Source organism: Metopolophium dirhodum, chromosome 6 (genome assembly GCF_019925205.1).
Source record: "Metopolophium dirhodum isolate CAU chromosome 6, ASM1992520v1, whole genome shotgun sequence".
NCBI classification, from domain to species: Eukaryota; Metazoa; Arthropoda; class Insecta; order Hemiptera; family Aphididae; genus Metopolophium; species Metopolophium dirhodum.
Genome location: NC_083565.1, coordinates 18,448,159 through 18,469,164, shown reverse-complemented (window position 1 = coordinate 18,469,164; position 21,006 = coordinate 18,448,159). Strand labels below are relative to the sequence as shown.

The following is a 21,006-nucleotide window of genomic DNA, read 5'->3' as shown; positions in this document are numbered from 1 at the left end:
ACTCTAATTATGTACCTATAACTATATTATGTCCTCTTCCACGTGGTCAACAAATCGATATTTTCAAGGGATGTTTATCTACATAATGATTCAATATTAAGTTTAACATTTTCTACGGAAACTTGTACAATACTTGTAAGCAACTATCGAGGAATATTCATAATTTATTAACTAATTAACCAAACATTATAAGAAAATATTTTTTTTCAGTTGTAAAATTATATAAAATAACTAGGTAATAATCATTCACAGCTATATTTAATATTTAATTAATTAATTATAATCTTTTTATATTTTAGTTTCTATACTGGACAGAATACTGTTCATTATTTCATTAAAATCACAACTTAATGATTATAATTCAACGCGATGTAGAAAAACATGTTTTATAGTTATTTATATAATGTATTTTACAAATAAATATTTTTAAAATTATTAAATACATGTGTCCATTAGGCCATAATAATATGTGTTGAACTGGCTTGGCTTATAAAGAGTTTAATTATTTTAATAGTTTCTAAATTATTTACATCTAAAGATTTTCAATTTTCCTATTTTAATATAAATTGCCTGTAAAAGTATAGGTGAGTAGATTTGAATATTGTGTACAAATATAAAATATAATATTATACAGTATGCAAATTAATTGCAAAGTCAGTAACCCTAGTTCGTGGTGTAGTGCGAATATTGCAATATATTATGAGTTTATGACTAATAGCCTCCTTTTTACGACGATTTATAAAACAAAATTTTAAGAACGTATAAATTTTTTTTTTTTTGATCTTTTAACAAAATTTAAAATAGGGTATATAACTATATTAGGTATCTAAATATACATTAATTACTTAAACACCTATTCTATAATCAATTAGTCAGGTTTAAATTAGTAAATAGTTTTATGTATACTTAAACAAGTTATTATAATATTTCATGGAATTTTGACCATTCCTATTATAATGTTATACCTAAGTATTCGGGCATAATACAAATATTACATAAATATTTCAAAAATATTCTTTTTTAAATATCTTAGATTATTTTTGTACATTTTTGAGACGAATATAATATTTTATAGGTTCTAGAATATTTAGGATGTTAGGTCACAAAAGTTATATGAAAACAATCAAAATGTGTGTTTAATAAACAATTGGTAGGTTTATACTTTTACTTTTTGCGATAGGTACGTCTATATTATATCATTGTATATTGTTACCATAATATACTATTAGAGAGAATAGTACAGTGATTTGAATAGTTGAAATAATTAGTTTTTAATTAATTTCAGTTTTTCAGACTAGAAACGTTCAGTTATACTTATAATATTTACATAATAATGTATAAATATAATCAATTAAATTATTGTCAACAGTATCTGCTGCACCATTATGAATCTAAAAAGTGTATATACAATATTCAATACACATAATATATATATATATATATTATCAGGTAAATACGAGACACCCAGTGAATAAAGATAGAATTTCATTTGAAACATTTGCATACTGTTTTGACAGTGGTTGTGGTTGCGTTTGCCAAAAAAAAATAAGAAAAATAATTTTAATAATAATAATAAATAAATAAATAAAGGGCGAAAAACAAAGAGGAAAAAAGGTACAATTTAACCAGCTGTAAAGAAGAAGAAGAAGGAGAGGAGAAGAAAAAGAAGAAGAAAAAAAGGCGTACTACTACTACAACTACGACTACCGGGTGTCCGAATCGCATAATAATTACAGATTTCGCCACCAGTACCGCATTGGCTACGGCGTCGCGTTACTCATTCATAGTGTGCGTTCGCGCTGTAACACGGAAAGTTCTGAATGTGCGCGGCGCTGGACAAAATACATCAAAAATATAGTAAAATAATAAAAAAAAATATGTGCGATTCACTGGAATTTTTTTTATCGAATACTTCTCTCTATTAATCAAAACGATAACAATAAAAACTGACACACTCTTCGAAAATATTATATAATTTTTTTTCCATCGTTATTGTCGTTATATTTTCGATAAAAAATTAAAAAAAAATAATAATAAAAATAAAAATTATTATGTATTAGCGTTCACATCACGGCGACTCGGACAATATTACGAAAACAAACTAATATTTAATAATAATATGTAATTGCGTGTATTCTATTCATAAATGCGTCCCGTTCGATTGCGACAGTCGGATAGCATCTACTTGCGAGGCAAATGGCTGTGGGCCGAACAAGCTAGACTGGGATTTCTGAAATGTGAGTACACCAAGACAAAACTAATTTTGAATGTATAATAATGATACCATTTCTCTTGCGAAGTGTATAGGTAGTAGGTACGCCGTACAATAAATTATGATGTGGGTATATGATAATATCGAACCCGGTGTAATAGGACCGATATTATACGTGGCAGTGGGTTTAGTGTGTATAATAATAATATTTTCGTTTAAATTTGTTATATTTGGTACCAATAAAATAATAATAATAATAATACCTGCAACGCACAATAGGTACGTAATCACAATTTAATTATGATTTATAACATTCGCAGGATATAATATCCTACTCTCGATTGGTCGATTGTATACATTCTAAAGTACAAGATGACTTTGAGTGACTGCCATAACTTTTACGTCATAGTAACTAATAAGAAACTATATTATATGACTGATAGTAAAACTTTACTTAAAAGACTCGATAAGATGAAACATTGTGCAAATATCTACCCGTATAAGAATAATTATGGTAAATACGTTCGGTCATAATATGTATTAGCATACAATTATGACAGAGTTATTAAAACAGTTTCGCATAACACTAGGCGTAAGATCGTTAGGGTCCGGAAGTAAGCATTTGCATGTAGATACCGAATGAACCAATAAAATAGCTAGATTTTCAGCTACACGTTTTTATTCTATTATAGACTAAGAAAAAAAAATGTATAAAATTATTTTTTTATTTTTCGTATTTTTTTTTTGGGGGGGGGGGGGGGGGGTACATACCTAAATACCAATAGTTCTTTAAACCAATACCCCATAGTTGGAAACGGTACGTAAAGTTAGCTTAAAATCGTATATTATTATTTAGTTCTCTGGACATAAATATTTTAAAATGTTACTATCGTAACTTTCCTAGAACAATAACTTCTCGACGAATAAAGAGAATAATATTAAGATATTTCATTATTCATATTTGAAATTATGTTAATATTTAAAAATAAAAACCTTCAGTTCCAATATATTATTAAATAAAATAAATATTAAAACAATTGCAAACAGAATCTTAAAATATTCATTAAATAGCCGATAAATAGATACTTAAATAAAAAACACGTAGGTAGGCGCATAAACTTGTTAGAACTCATTATAAGATCGTCATCATCACCATAATTTCTATAGGTAGATAAGATTAATTAAGCGTCAACAATAATTAGGCTTTTTTCGATAGAGCACTGTCACTTAAATTTATGGTCAAGCTCGCCGAGACATTAACAACGGTGCCAATTTTACTCGATTAAAGTTTTAACGAGACTATAACAACAACAAAAAAGGGGATGTAAACGAATCTGTAATTTTCAATTTTGTCATATATCACATCACCTTCAGACGAGATTGTATGGCCATTGTTGTACACAGTTGTAAAAGAGTTTTTTTGTAAATTATTGAAATCAATTACCACTTAAATTAAAGTATTACGTTATAAATTAATAATACCGTCTGACTTGATTTAGCGTGGTTTCGATGTTCTCGTAAAAAAACATGTCAGTGTGCGCTATTAATCTTGGACGACAAAAAAAACGCATACACTAACATAAAAACAACTGTACGCGGGTGGTATAGCAGTACGATATACATTATATTATACAATAAATTCAACGGAATAATAATAATAATAAAAATATGCCTATTGAACGCTTTCAGAAGAGTTAAAATTGATAGGTATAGGTACGCGACAAAAAAAAAAAAGTGCACTGTAAATGTACGTGTACGCGAGCAGATTTATCGTGTACCGTATTATAGAATAATAATAATAGTAATAGTAATGATAAAAAACGTATGCGCGTGTCAATAATTCAAGCTCGGAAACATTAATTCACGGTCTGCGATCACCGCTGCACGACGAAAAACGCTGTATTTTAATACTTATATAAATATACTGCACGGTGAACCTTCTACAAAATATGTTTTCGTACTTTTTTCAAAGTTAGCGATTCTTATAATATATATACGCGTATACATACAATAATAATACACATATAGGTATAACACTATGTATAAAGGTCATGCCGCCGCCGCCGCCGCCGTCGTCGTCGTCGATCGCGCGGTCCGTACACGGCGGCCGAGGGTTACGAATTTAACGTAAAAAGAATGAAAAAAAAAATCATTTTTTACGCGTATTTCTCTTCGCCGCTGACCTTTCGGAAACTGCGCACACAACGATACGCGTATAATATTATAATATACTTAGTACCTATTCCTGCGAGACGAAAGTGTGTGGCTACTGCTACACTACTGCAGCGGTTACCGCGATTACCGCGATGTAGCTACCTGTAGTTATGCATAATATATAGGTACTAATGTGATCAGACGTCCCCCACTGTCGAGGATTGTCACTCGACAATTATGTCCTACGAATTTTGGGAACAATCAAAGTCCACCGGAAATCGAAAACCAAACATTATATACCACAAAATTTATCAACTTTTACCATTATATACCGTATATCGGGTAGTTACCTGCATTGTATATTGCAGCAGCAGTCAAGCAATATTGTTATCCGTTAAATTGAATGATGACTATATTAGGTGGTAATTGTTTTATATTTTAAAGTGTTAGCGGAGCGATGGTTTAACAGTGATATTAGTTTTCTTATTTCGTGTCTGACGTCACCTTTAGGAGCAGTAAGAAGGCACCGTGCTTCAACTTTAAAGGTGGTTCTTGCCGTTCTTGGTAAGCAATTGGATCTTGTCTGTGGTATGGTATGTCAAAAGTAAACAATTCTCAGGAACTTTTCAAAATAATCAAAACAATTATTGTTGTAATTCAAAAATGAATTTCCGTGGAGACTTGTAATTTTCCCCAAATATTTGTATTAGCATTTTTTCTATATATATAATTTTTAAAGAATTTTGTCGTTGTTCGTAATATTATACAACATATAATACATTATAATAAATAAAGATATATTTGAAAGTTACGAAATATTTTGGTTTTTTTTTCAATTTATGTATCATAAAATATTTGTTTCTAAGTAAAAATGATTGACTTTTAATACATCGTTGCTCAAAAGTTCTTACTGGAATAAAATGTTGTTAGTGCTTTCAAGACATTATAGATATTCAAATGTATGATTGCTAAAATAATTTTTCCTCAATATCAGTTACCTTATTGTGATTCAAAAAATTTTAATCGTAGATTTTCCACATACAGTAAAATTATCAAAATATTTAGAAAAAATGTTAACTAATTTAACAATTATACCATGAACCCATTTAGACCATTCTACTGAATGTTGGTACTGAATTATAATTTATTAATATTGACAAACAACATAATATTTCAATAGTCTAATAATTACCTATATTATTATATATTTTATAATACAATTATAGGTATGCGATATGTTTTAATTAAAAATTAGTTCAATCTGTCATATTACTAATAATAATAAAGATAAATAAATAAATATATCTTTATAGAATCCGCACGAAATCGTCTTTTACCTACAAAATAATAAATGATTTTCGAATATAATATAATTTTGACTATAAGTGAATGTAATGCGTACCTACAGCAGACGAGCATAAGCAATAAGTGAAACGTCGTATACGATAAGTTAATATGTTTTCAAATAAAAAAAACTGTCAGACGGTCGGCGAGTCAAATTTTGTACAACATTCTAAAACGATGATAATATAATATTGACAATCCAACCGTCCGTTTCAACTCTTTAACTCGACGATATTTCACGAATCGCGCGCACTTTTCTCCTCGGCTCCCCCCCTCACGTACGTGTACATTTATTTACGTGTCCATACGTTCAGGTAATCCTTATCGATTTCGTACCATCCCGCCGTTGTCGTCGCTTACGTACGTCCCACTCGCCCCGTTCGCGATAGCGTCGCACACGGTCGGTATGGAAAAAAAAAATCATTCCACGACTCCCCCCCGCGATTATCGAGGTACCTTTATAGCTATATGTATATCGGTGTCTCGTCGACGGCTGTCGGGATTGTGTCTGTGTCGGCGGCCCGGCGCGATGCTCGCGAAAACTGTGCACGAGTATTAAAATAATATTATGTATCATATTAATATTATCATGAATTGTATCGAGGTTTCGTCGATTCGCGGTTACATTATACCCAGGTATACCTCGAGATGTTTCCCGTCGACGAACAACGGTCGCGACTGCCTATATATAGCACCGCGGTTATATGAGCGCAATAGGTATTAATATAGATATAATTAATATTATTAGGTGCAGCAGGGGTACCAATTCTTAATATTGTTTATTTATTAACTGATTGATTGGGCAGTTGAGCGATCTTGACAGTGTATAGTACATTAGTTCACGATAAGTGATTTAAAAATAGTATACACAACGAGACAAAAGTTTTGATTCGATAATACACGCAAACAAGAAAAAAACAAAAAATAATAATAATAATAATAATAAAAACAGAAAATGCGCAAAATAATTCAATACGGTAGTTGATTGGTGGCCATGAACTAGCAATTACGTGTAGGTGGCCTTCCTCGCCGCATAAGCCGCGGTCGATGGGAGCTGATTGCGAGCATATATTTGGGGAGACTCGACGTAAAGAGACAATAATAGAAACGGAGCGAGCCGGGTGGAGTGAGTCACGGAGGAAACGTATACAGAAAAGTATCGATAGTTCTTGGTGAATTTTATACGCCATATATAATAATAAACAGTCAATAATTTTTTTGGAAAAAGTTTAAATTGGCACCACAACTATTCTGTCCGCTAGGGATGTTTCTGAGCGTAATGCATCATGCAAGACAGAAGGGGCGTAGACGCGCGAGCGGGGTGGTTGATATTGAGTACCTATACGCGAGTGGCTTGCGAAGGAGAGGAAGCGGCTCTGTACGCGCTCGAGACTTGAGGAGTCGCGTGCAGTACGCATAAGGGTCCCACAGGACGGATCTGCCGTACGCCTCTGGTATAGAGGACGAACTATAGAGAACAGTAAAGAAGCTTTATTGCAGAGGAGGACGGCACATGACAATATCACATAATCGACTATACACTCCGCGCCCGGTCGAAGGTCAATGCGACGAAAAAAAATGTGTCGACTCGTCCTATACGGCGCCTGCTATTATACTCTCGCGTAAGACATTATAATATATATTATATTTTTATTTTTTTATCATATTATATTGGCCACACGTATATAATAATAATGCACTCAAGGCGGTGGAAATCGGCTCGACTGTACCTAATGACGTAGCGTTCGTCCATGACCGTACTACACACATGACTACGATCAAAATAATATTATGTTTTTTTTTTTCAAAGTCTACAGTGTCCATACTACGACTGCGACGGCGATATGAACATTACAGGACAAACGCGCGAGTATAACAATATTTGACTGTCCATCAACGGCGGAGGCGTAGTTGTCATAAACATTATAATTTAATATAATATTATTGCGTGAGATTAAAACCGATTGATGTCTATCATCGTATAGCCCCCACATAATAATTATTATTAAGCATGAATCGAGTTTTTCTACACTTGTTTTTATATGTTTCGATAGTATTTTCGACGACCGGCGCTCAGTGGCGGCCTTTTCGACGACCGGCGCTCAGTGGCGGCCGATTGTCTACAAAGAAATGGAAAATAAACCTTTAAATTATTGTTTTGTTTTCTCCATCAATCACTGTATGCGTTTTGCTTGGGCACATTGATTGAGGATAATATATATTATACCTATAGTAATCGAGGGCCGGACTCATGAAATAACCTTCGTTAAAATTTAACTTTGATTTTTCTACGAGTCCACCCCCTTCAAAAACATATATTAGCTTGGAATATTAAAATACAACCCAATTTAACATATAAAAATTTGTTATCTATAGATAATTTGATGTAAATGTAATAAATAAATGTCATTTTTATTAATAAAACCATGCAGGGCGCTCGCTTAAAATTATTATGTAATAATTTATATTACATAATATAATTATGAAATACTTTGGTGTTTATTATATTAATATCGACATTTGGGTAAGCAGCCTATACGGTACATGTTTAGTAATTTAAACTACACGGTATAACGCGACGTGAAGTTCAAAATTACTAACTTTAAACAGTTTCTTTGAATTAACTATTAAAAAGTATGTGTAACGAATAAACAAGTTTCTAGGTACCTAATAAGTAATAATAATATAATAGAATATGGTGTAATAATAATTAGAAAATAAATCTTCGAGACTTGACCACCAGACAATTATAATTCGTTGATAAAATATCAAATCCTTTTGAATATTTGAAAAAGTAGATAATTAAAATATTAAAATCAAACCATATATAATATTATATTGTGGTTACCGCAAAGAAATGTCCGATATAGTTATATTGATAAAAATTAAAACTTAAATAAAATATAGTATTATAATATTATTGTGTATAATCTTCCATTTAACCGAGTCTAATTATGATTCTCGGTGCTCATAGACGTAATATTTTTTTTTAATGCTAGACTAGCACATTTATATACACTTAACTGTCCTACATGAAAGAAATATTAAACAGTAGAGGGGAGTGTCTATATAATATTTTTAAGAACACAATTATATTATATCAACCACAGCATTTAAAAACGATTATGAGTTGTGTTCAGAAAACCAGAAAACGATCAATATTTAGATATTAACTCACTCGCTTAAATTTCTTCACAGTCAGTTTGCTATTTTTCGCTATTATCTACAATAATATCGAGAAATTCGGAAAATTATTTCGCCAAAGAACCGCGTGTAATAAATTTCCAATGTACCAAGGTTCTGTGTGAAATAATAATCATTAAGTTTCCTTTACAAACCAAAAAATTGTTTTGTAAATAAAAATACAGGCATCGTTGTAAACCCCCAACATAATACTTCCCCCATACGGCTCAGCATGACAGTATCTAAAAACAAATTTTGATTGCCATATAATTTTACTATGGCGTTCTATTAAATAATGATTTTCAACTAACTTGACATGTGAAAGCGTTTTTCAAAAGATTATATTACCATAGCTGGATACTATTTTAAGCTAACCCATAGTGGGGGTATTCAATTTGTACGATATTGTAATTAAATTGAATTGTGATATATTGTTATATTATATATTTTGTAGTTGTGATAAACCTACTTCAAAATTATTGCTCGTAAACTCAGTAGGAGATAAGGGCTCAGCCACCTTTCAAAGATAGTTGAAAACTACTTTGTATACATATTTTTTATGAGTCAATCTTATTTAATGCAACTTGTTTTCTCTTTGTTATACATAGAAAATAAACGCAGACATCTTTAGAATTCATTAGCATAAATTGCAGCCTTCATCAACTCAAACTGGAGTTCATGTTAATTATATAAATATTCTTATGAGTTATTATGATGATTTCTAAACTTTATGTATCAACATTCAACATATAGTCAAGCTAAATTGTCTGATGATTTAATTGAGTAGTCTCGTATGCTATTTTGGTCGTTAACTTGAACAAATGCTAATACATAATAATCTCTAAGATAAACAACAAAATAGCAAACAATTGTACAATTAAAAAAAGAGGGAAATGCAAGTAATCCCTCTGCTGTACAGTGGTGTCGATTATACCGCGCCATTGCGTAAGTCGCTGTAATGTTAGATTTGAATTCAAATGCTATAAATCATTGCATATGAAAAACGATTCCGTGCGCATTCTATGTCTAATGTATTATTATAAATTATAGTTTATTTATATTACTATCATAAAATTATTTATTTTACTACCTAATAGTAATACGGTAGGTTGAAAAAAATTTGTAAGGGGGTTGCGGTTTGTTGAAGTACACCTCTATATGGGGGGCATGGGGCGAGGATTTGTCACTAAGAACCCGGATGGACAGTGATCACGAATCCGGAAACTAGCGGCGGCTACACGCAGCTTTCAAATCCCTATAGAAAATATTTTTGAATTACAACAAAATAGGTGACTAAAACTTCTTTGTTTAAATATCTAATTTCATCCAAATTTATATAAATGCTTTTATATTTATAATTATGCTTATAAAATACATTTAATAATAATTTATGAGGAACATTGTATTACATTGTCAAGCTTTTCATATCAGACGCTCGTATGAAATACTTGTGTAATTACTTTTTTTTTTAAATTCCAGTAATAACTTATGAGAAACCTTAAATTAAATTTTCAAATCTAAGGTATAAATATTAAAATTTTGAGAATTCTTCACTAAAATACAATTCACAAATTTTGGCAATTTTAGCAATTTTTACCAAATTTATAAAAATGCTTTAAACGCTCATAAAAGTTTACTGTGGACTTAAGCTCAACTTTTTTTTAAATTCTACTAACAACAACTTATGAGGCGCCTCGTTTTGAATATTATGCCATGTGTATAAAACGATAATTTAAACATAAGATGAACATTTTATGTAAGGAGTTTTTAGTTTATGAATTACGTAACAAAATACAAAAATCAATATGGTAGAAAAATTGCATTAAACATTTCCGTTTTTCTCTAATTTTTTGTTTGTTTTTTTCCAATTATTTTGAAAAGTACAGGGAATTTTTAATTTTTACCTCTCGAATGTACCAACTAGATTCACTGTCCTACCATAAAAGATGTTGAAGTTAAAAACCAAAGCATATCATCTACCATAAATTGTGTAAAAAAAACGCATTATCATCGTAAAATGTATTCATTCATCGCTCCGTTCTGAATCTAAAACTAGGTAATAAAACATAAACATCCCTTATCCTCTTCAATTTATATGACTAGTGCAAAGCTCGTATAATGTTGTTGTCTTCAATGTATTCTAAAAAAAAATTTTGAAAATAACTATTTATAAAAATACAATAATAAAAATAGTCAAACTGGTTTATTGCCATAAAATAAATATGTGCGTATAAGTTTCATAGTAGTTAAAGTCCACTGAGAATACTAACACTTTGTTTCCACTTCATCGAACGTCGGGAAACTATCCTTTATTCCCCTGGGAAGATAAACGACTAATCGTAGATTACACCAGTTTTCCTTTCGATTCAACCGGATATCCGGGGGGAGCAAAACAGAAATTGTAAGTCATTGCACGTCAATTCTAACCACGCCGACATGAAAATAACTCTACTACTACACTGACTGGCAAATGAAAAAAATATTATCGACGTGAAGCAATTATTGTTGTATAATAAAATCGTCGAAGAGACAATAATTTCCCAGCGGAATGCAGAGGCTTACGAGACAATAATATAAATTATTAATAATAATGAGAATTTGAATGGGATAAAATAATATTGGCTTCTCCCACGTCATTTCTCAGGCCCCATTCATGATCAAACCATATGTGTTTACGTGTGTGTGCAGTATGTGTGCGCGCGCATGTAGCACGACAAAGTCCACAATAAACAACCCTCTACTCCATTGATATCGCGAAGAAAATATAAAAGCGAAAAAGCCCTAAAGCGCTGAAAAATAAACGGAGACCTGGCCGATCGCTCCGTCGACGGCACATATTGTTTGTTTAACGTGCAGCCATATGGTTGTCGGATCGTTCGCTTCCCACGGGCGCGCCACCGAGCTTTATCGTGATTAGATATTTTTGAACATGTTAGTGGGATCGACAGGAGGTTACACCGTTGGACAGCAAAATTAAAAATAATACATGTTTGTGTGCATGTATCACCTATTATAAACCCAAATTTATTTTTAAGAAACAGAAAAAATTGTTTTCTTAGTTTCAATATAATAGACATAAAAAATAATCAAAAACCATTTTTAAATCGGTATATCATTGGTTTCAATTCACACCTAAGAATTTTTCCGTTGTACTAGATATTACGTCAGTCGTATAAAATATACGCTGCTGGTACCTATATTTACGAAGCGGACAGAATGTACCGATAATTTATCAATTACTCACGAAAATTGCGCAAATTTTTTCAGCAATTTTTTAGCCTGCAATTTTTATCATGTTGTTTATATTAAGGTGTTTTGTGAAGCATTGAATACACGCAAATAACATACATTACATTGATGTAAATATTATAATGGTAGTTAGGTTTGTCAATCGAAAAAGGAAAACATACTTTATTACCATCATTAGGAGTAGGTACCGAGCAAATACTGGGTTACAATATTATATTCAACGGGTTAGTAAAAAAAAGCACCTACCTTTATAGTTTATATTATCATGTGCTGCTCATAAATTTATAATTAACATTATAACAATGGCTATTGTCAATATCATCTGGATGATTCTCATGATGACATATTATGAATTATTTACTTTTCGACGAGAATTATCTAATAATAAATTTGAAATTATCCTGTCAATATCGACATTTGACATTAACCAATTATTGCAGTCAAAAAGCAAAATGTTTCTTACAATTTGGACGTCTAAAGTTCACTCAAGTTAATATACTTTATGTTTACTTGGTAAGCTTACCTACTAATTTGTAGATATCGCATTACATGAACTACTCAAATAAAAAAGAAAAAAGAAAAAATAGAATGATTATTGGAACCATAAAAAATATCTGAATATTTTTATTTAAATATATTTATAATATGTATGGTATAATATTGTGTCATTCACAATTTAAATAAAGTCATGCGCATAACTATGTGAATATATTTTTTCCCATTTGGCAGGAACAATTTAAAAAAAAAGTTTTTGTTTTTAGTAAAATTCGTATTTGAGTAAAATACTATTTTCTGACAACATACTTCTATTTGATACATCAAAATTAAACTTTACTAACATATAGGTATAAATATTATTTTAAATAAATGTAGTTACCTATACATATTTTTCACGATTCGCCACCATTATACTATTAAGTATTATAATATATTATAGTAGTCTATAAGCAATGGTAACATCAACACATTGTTTCTAAAAATGATTAAGATTTATATAAAATAGAAAACAAACTTCTTCGTGTTTTAATATATTATATTACACACTACGTTGTTTCATCTGAAACAACACATCTGATTAACCCACATCACGTAGTTAAAGAATTCCTCTGGCGTAGTGTCTTTCTCGTGAAATGAGTTGGGTAAAAGCCTAATAGTTTACAGGATAAACAAATTTATCCTTTTTGAAATATTCAAGCCAACCCCTTAGCCTCGCAGTATTACGCTCTTGACCTGTACTCGTATACTCGTATACGGAAATTATTATTTTGTATCAGTTAACAAATAATAATGTTATTTGAAGTGCATTTAAATCTTATCTTTGCTCCATGAGCACTAATTATACTATAATAGGAATAACCCCACTATAAAATTGCAATTGAACATATTTTTAGTGACCCATTTACAATTAGTACACTTGAGCAAATGATTATTTTTCTGTGCAATTTAACACGCTTCAACCAATTATAGTCTCTGGCAGGTAATGAACGTATGAGGGTGTTAGAAGTACTTCCAACCACATTAAGTAAAAATAAAATAAAAACATTATTATTACGCCTTCACAAAAATCACACACAAAATAAAACGCTTTATGGTATGGAGTTAAAATTATGTTCTAACTAAAAATTTACAATAAAGCAGGAAACAAATTGACATTTTTCTTCAACGAAATACAAGTTTTAACTGCATCATAATTATCTGTCTTAGTAAATGATGATTAATGCGCATTTCTTCATCGAGTGTTTTAATATTAAGATAAATTCGGTTAAGAATCAATTTAGTTTTATGCAGAAAATAAATGCGAGTACAATATTATTATTATGCCTTTGCGAAACAATTATTTCTTAATTTTATAATAACGATATAAAAAATGTAATTAAGTAACTACAAAATTTATTAAAAATACTTCAAAAGGTAAATACAAATTAATTTTTACGTAAAAGCCCATGATTCATTATAAACTTTTATTATTTTAAAATAGTCAAAAATGTTATTTTAAATTTTAAATTACCATATTTCTTATAATCTACATGTTTTTACAAAATAACATAAACATTAACATAAAAATGTATTATCTGAGAATCAGTCAAAGTGTATTTTACAGTTTTAATTAATTTCTATAATGGAAGTATGGTTTTCCACGAGAATAAAGAATATTGTATAAATAAGAGTTTGGCATTATTCATTTATTATTCGAATGAAAATTTATTTGAATTATTGTTCATCTATTTTATTAAATTGGACATTTACGAGTATGTTATTAGACAATTATTCGAATTATTAAATGTTTGAATATTATTCGATTGAATTTGTATTCTGAAATAAGTGTCCTCCATTGGGTGGTTACTTTTCTCATGTGTCCCATGCCTTAAAAATACTTCAGAATACACGCTTATTGTAAAAATTAAATTACAGATTGTTCATTTTAAAGTTAAAATTTAAAAAAAAACTAGTATTCCAATAATTAAAAAAAAGTAATAATTTGAATACATTCTTATTCGAATAAATATATGTTCTAACAGTTATCTAGATAAAATTGCCCAACTTTACTGTATAAGAACTGGATGAAACGTAGTTTCTTAAGCCTCAAAGTGTACTAAGTAAAGAAACCTATTCAAATAAGCAGGATAAATGGTCAAATAATAAATATTATATATTGTAAAATGTATCTTAGTAAAATTGTTTTCAATAATGCCGCTTTCGTTAAGATGATATTAAATTTTTTAATATTTTATCCGAGCGAATAATAAAACCATTTATTGTAATAATAATAATTATTATTATTTTGTATTTCGAATATTATAATATTATATTTATTGCATAAACCATAAATTTTTTAATCGATTAATATCAAATAATATGGTAGGTGTGTTACTATTGGTATTTACTTATTAACTTCAATATATTTGAAAGTCGATTTAAGCCAACAATAGTATAAAAATAATACTATTTTTGGGACATGTACACTTACCAATATATATATATGTCAGCGCAATTCAAACTTAACTGACCTACTTCGAAACCTTTCAAAACTTAGAACATTTCAAAAAACATCAAAAGGACCTAAATATATACGATTTAAATGTTTCCCCACCAAATTTGTGGTAGGTATGGGTTAAAGATAAAACGTGGTAGCACAAACTTCCACGTGCACAAGGAGTTTAACTAATTCATCACAAATCACGCTCCGCGTGGAATGAAATTGTTTAAAAGTATGATAGGTATGCTGTATATTAAACGAGCCAATTTCATGATATACCTACCTACTTACTTGCGAGTAAAATTTAACGAACCGGGAAATTAATTATTATATGAACATTTACCTTTAGTGCTTATAAACGAACAATGTATAATATTATGTATAATATATCGTACGAGTTAATTTTTTTTCGTCTCCCCAGACAAGTATAAAAACCTCTACGCAGGGTCTCGGCGCTATTACTAAAGCTTCCACGTGCACGTTTAAAGGCTTCACTATTAAAACGCCAATGTCCGTGCCAAAGTAATTCAATGCCCAGGGGATAACGAGGGGCGATAAAATGGTCTGACCATGTCATTATTTCGACCTGAATAATAAATTCGTGTAGATGTTAAATCATATTAGAAAATGCTTGTTCGGTGTATCGGGACGCTGACGCCACTAGACAGCTTTTGAAACACGCGAAAACAAGGAATAAGGAACAATAAATAAATTATTATTGTGCCCGTCTCTGGGGCATCTCGCTCAAGTTTCTTGTATCTTTCAAAGTTTGTATGGCTCCTTTAGATTTTCACAATTGTCGATTAACAGAGCAAGCAAAACGGATTTAAAATAGTAAGTACGCCTTTGTAACTACAAAATCCCGTTACCGGAACCGGAAACGGAACAAATGTCAGATGAAAATTAAGAACAGGAATTATTAAAATAACCATAACAACAACAACAATCATTGTTATAATAACGGTAGTGGAATATTAAAGTATAGTATTTTTCAAACGTTTGTTATTTTTTATATTAAACGACAAAAATGAATTAAGCTACACTCGAATCAAACACTTATCCAAACAATGCGCACCGAATATTATGATACGCGAACGTACGTTTTTTGAGTTAAACCAAAATGAGTAAAGGTACATATTACACGTTTAATGTAACCGTCAAATAATGTTCGATGTATTTAAGTATAAAAAATGTATCTTTGTGTTATTCCAGTTGGCGCTCCTTTGTTGTACAATGTTTAATAATAAAACCTAAATACAAAATGAAAAGTATTACATGCGTGTCAAGAAAATAAAATTACTTTTGTTGAAACAAAAAAAAATTTCTACGTTTGGCATAGTTCTAAAAAGGTTATGCCAAAACCATAAATACAAATAATAAACGCTTTTAACTTTTCCTATAGAGAAATTGTATACAAATGTTGGTAGGTGGTACGTTTCCGAAAGCAAAACACACAAGTAATTTTTTCGTCTATTTAACACAATATACCATACAATTCTGAATCCCCCAATAATAATAATATTATAACGCTATACTTTTAAAAGTTATTTATAAATGTTCATATAAAATACGATTCTGATACATATCCAAAGTTAGAAACAAAAACATACATTGTTATTGTTAAACGAACAATAACAATATAATTAGACGACAATCCAAATTTTCAAATAAGAAAATATGTTAGGTACATTGTAGTAGTCATTGCCTAGTATTGTGATAGAGAAGAGGAATGAAATGCAAAATATTTAATAGAGTGGAAAACATTTTGTGAATAGATTTATTGTTATATTATAATTTTAAATTCAAATATTGTCCTGAGTATAGGCCATAGAATATTATGATCATGGTGAAGAAGAAAAGTTGGCTACCTATGACTACCATCGAGTATAATATATATTATTGTACAATAATATATTTTACATCAATGCTACTTCTATAGAATTAGGTACCTATTTATTTCTACTTAATGTATCAGGAATCGACATTTTTCTTTTTACCGGTAGGCATTAAAGCTGAAACTATAAACTATAAATACTAACTATAAATACGAAACTCTAAACAACTATCATTATGTAAACGATACGAGACTACGATAAGTAAAGCGAAAATTAATTTACATTTAATCGTTGTATATCGAGATAATGGTTACAAGGTTAAATTCAACATTTTCTAAAACTTGCTTTTATATTCGTAAATGGTTTTTTCCAGTGAGATTTCAAATTGATTTTATGCATTTTATATTTTCCATAATATTTTTAGTAAATAAATTAAAAAACCATATTTTTAAATAAACAATGTTAATGTTAGTTGACTGTTCTTTGCATGCCTTAGTATATAAAGTATTTTGTCTTAATGATCATGAAAATTGATTATTTTTAGCCATTCAAGTAAATATTTATAAACTTCGTGTGTGAAATCAAGCACACACACGTCATCGCTATGATGCAATGTAAATTTCGACAACTATTTAATCTAAATTCTCGTGGACCATGAGCTATATACTGGACAAAGTTTAGGTACATTGTTTCAGCATTGTGCGGTCGATAATGTAGGAAACTGTATTGTATTAAAAACATATTTTTCACATTTCCCGTAATGCGTAAACATTAAACATCGTGCACAATGTTCAAACTTTCTACCTAGGTAACGCAATTAAACATTAAACTAATCATTTCGAAGGTATTTTATGTATTGATATCGTATACAATAACATTTTAGAACTATTGAATTTATAAAATCAAGTGCAATTTAATAATATATTTCATCAATTTTTTCTTTAAATATATTAGCACTGTAATGACGTAGTACTAAGTAATTTTACAAAATTTGACGCCCCCGTCCATTTGAATGGTAATAATAGTAATGAAAAAAATGTTGCATGTAGGTCGCATTATGTTCCATAATAATATTAATTGTAAAAATTATCCTTACATTTTTCTGTCCTTTATAATTTATATGATTCCGAGGTTATTTTTATTTTGTTAACTGTACGATGGCTGATGAACAACTAGTGACCACTTTGTTTAAAAAAATAGTCCCTTCTAATAATAAATTGTTATAATAACACAATATGTTTGCTTATATTATAAATTATAATTCTGTGAATATGATAATATGATACAGGAAGGTTAAATAAGTGTGCTCACATCCTTTTATCAAATAATAATATATTTAGTCAATTTCCGATGTTCAGAATTGTTATCATATGTTATTTTCAAATGAGCACTACCATTTTGTAAGTAGGTACTATGAAGCAATGCTATTTTTGACATTTTTAATATATTGTTTTAACCGATATAGGAACGACTAATTTTTATACTAAAATATTTTATACTTGAACTTTGTATATCAAGGATAATAATTCCTAATTATAGTTTTACTTAAAATATAAAATAGAATAATATGTAATATTAAGTATGGTACTTAATAATATAATCAGACAATTTTTACTAACTATAAATTAATTAATTTAATAGTAATTTAAAATAATTTTCGAATCATCATAGTTCTATATCTTTCAAACCTATTATCGTTGACTGTTATTCTTAGAACACAAAGTTTAATAGATAACTCAAAAACTACTCATTCGAATTTCAATTAAAAAACATCAACGTTTAAAAGATAAACAATTTACAGTAAAATAGCGTGGTTCTCTTATGAACAAAATAGATTGGTGTTGCCGCAGGACAATTCTTAAATGACATAACACATATCTTTCTAAAATAATTACTAATTTAAAATAACATATTATGGTCTTCAAGCATAAAATCGCAAAAATTAGAACTTGAATAAATTCATGATCAAAGAAAAAATTGGCGGTGAGCATGATTGGCGAATTACTGTATAATAATAATAATATATAAACGTGTTTAATAAATCGGGCACCGCTGCAGCGCTGTGGAGCTTAAGAAAATGTGTACGCGTGTTTCTATTGACTACTAAAAAACCAGAGAAAAACAGCAAAATGCAATCTCATTAATATATAGTTTTTAATTAATTAACTTTGATTTATTGGCAACAAAAATCTACAGTAGGCCTTATGAAAATACTATTTATACTCGGTATACCCATAGCGTGCTAAAAGCGTTTGCGTGACGCCTAAAATCAAACAATATAGGTAGATACGGTTTCTGTTGTGATGTAATCCGACAACAATTTTACACCCCTATATCAATATAATATGTTGCGGAAACGGATACCAGACCGCGAAAATGCATTCCACTCCGGAGTACTTATATATATATATATATATATAAACATCGGATATCATAATTAAGTAACTATATATGAGGTCGTTCTGTATAATTTAATCGAATATATATGACGTGCATGCTATTACACGATGTTCTTACGCATATTATGCATTAAACAAACAATAATATTGTACGAGTAATTATTTGCAAATATACCTGCAGTCCAATATACAAGCCGTGTTCGTCGTTTATATTTTCTTATGATAATGCAATCTAGGTAATATTAATATACTATTATCATCACGAGTTATACCATTACTATTGATAGATATTCGACGTTAACTCAGTACTATGAAATGTATGTTATAAAAATGCTTGGTCTAAGTCTTGAGTTCTTACAAATTTCAAATTTGACACTCGTGTAGTTTTGTAAGAGCATTTCTGAATTTCTGACACGAAGCATATAGGTACTAGACAACGATTTATACCTGACATGGCTGACATAAACAACTGTAAATTAATGTGTAAATATTATTATTTTTAAGCAACAACTGCTTACGCGGTGTACGTATACCTTAAAATGACTGAATTGAACTTCACTGTATCGTTTTAATATAGCGAACATATTATTAATCATACTTATTTGATGTTTACAATACATTATGCCGAAACACTACCCTATTCTTTTTTTTTACGTAAGTAAATCTAACGTACTATCAGCCATCAGGTACTGTGTGTACAATATAACAAATATATTATAATATTTTATATGCCTACAGAGTATCTTAACTGTCCTCAAAATTGTATAAGTACCTGCCTACTGATAGCGTAATGTTATTTCTGTTATTGTCAACAGATTACGGTTTCAATTAAATATTTTAAACGTTTCAAGATTATTCAGTAAAATATTATCGTCATTAGCGTTGGTGGGGTAGGTAATGTGTAGAATAATATGAGTAATCGACGTACAATAAATATTGTACAATATTGTATTTGTATTTTATAAATAATATATTACAAATGAATAACGGGAAGATAAAGAAATAAATATTAATACCCAACTGAAAAGCATATTTATATTTTACTTTTTTTAATATTTTCAGATTGTTTTTCTCATCGCAGACGATTATCGAATAAACGAGAAAAAGTTGTGCACATTATTAATGTTTTGGAATTTTGGATTTTATACTAGTTATTTTCTTTTACTTGTATGTTAAGACCCCTAGCGGCCCTATGATATTAAGCCACTTTGTGTACCTAACCGTTACAATAGAACCGAGCCGTTCGTAAAAATAATAACATAATAATATTTTGCCAGACCATCTTCGCTATTGAACTTTCACCGCACTATTGTTACGTTGATAAAAATAAAGAAAAATACAATAACTATGTACGTGATTAAGAAAAGTTATGTTGTATAAATTGTTTCGTACGTTTACGGTTTACTCGTAAAATATTAAATATTTTATTTTGATTTGCCGTTAAACTCTTCATGCGAGAATAAAACAATACATTATCCGAACAGTGGCGTGATTTGTGTTGTTGGCAATGTAACTAGTATGCAACATTTGCATCGCACGATTTTACATTTTTCAATACCCATGTAAATACATAATATATGTATTACCATTTCGCGAACAAAACGATCGTTGTTTCTTTAGGTTTATTTTGTAGCCCCTGGAAAATAGGAAATT

At 29.7% G+C, this 21,006-nt stretch overlaps 2 protein-coding genes across 2 annotated transcripts in view; one reads left to right on the top strand and one right to left on the bottom strand.

Moving 5' to 3' along the window:
• The window catches only part of LOC132946802 (uncharacterized), a 148,491-nt gene that overhangs the window by 67,461 nt on the left and 60,024 nt on the right, over positions 1 to 21,006 (bottom strand). The window lies entirely within an intron of this gene.
• Positions 1,764 to 21,006, top strand: part of LOC132946803 (uncharacterized) — a 76,497-nt gene continuing 57,254 nt past the window's right edge. Inside the window, exon 1 of the mRNA XM_061016884.1 lies at positions 1,764 to 2,237. The gene's annotated coding sequence lies outside the window, so the exon portion shown is untranslated. The remainder of the gene's footprint in view (positions 2,238 to 21,006) is intronic.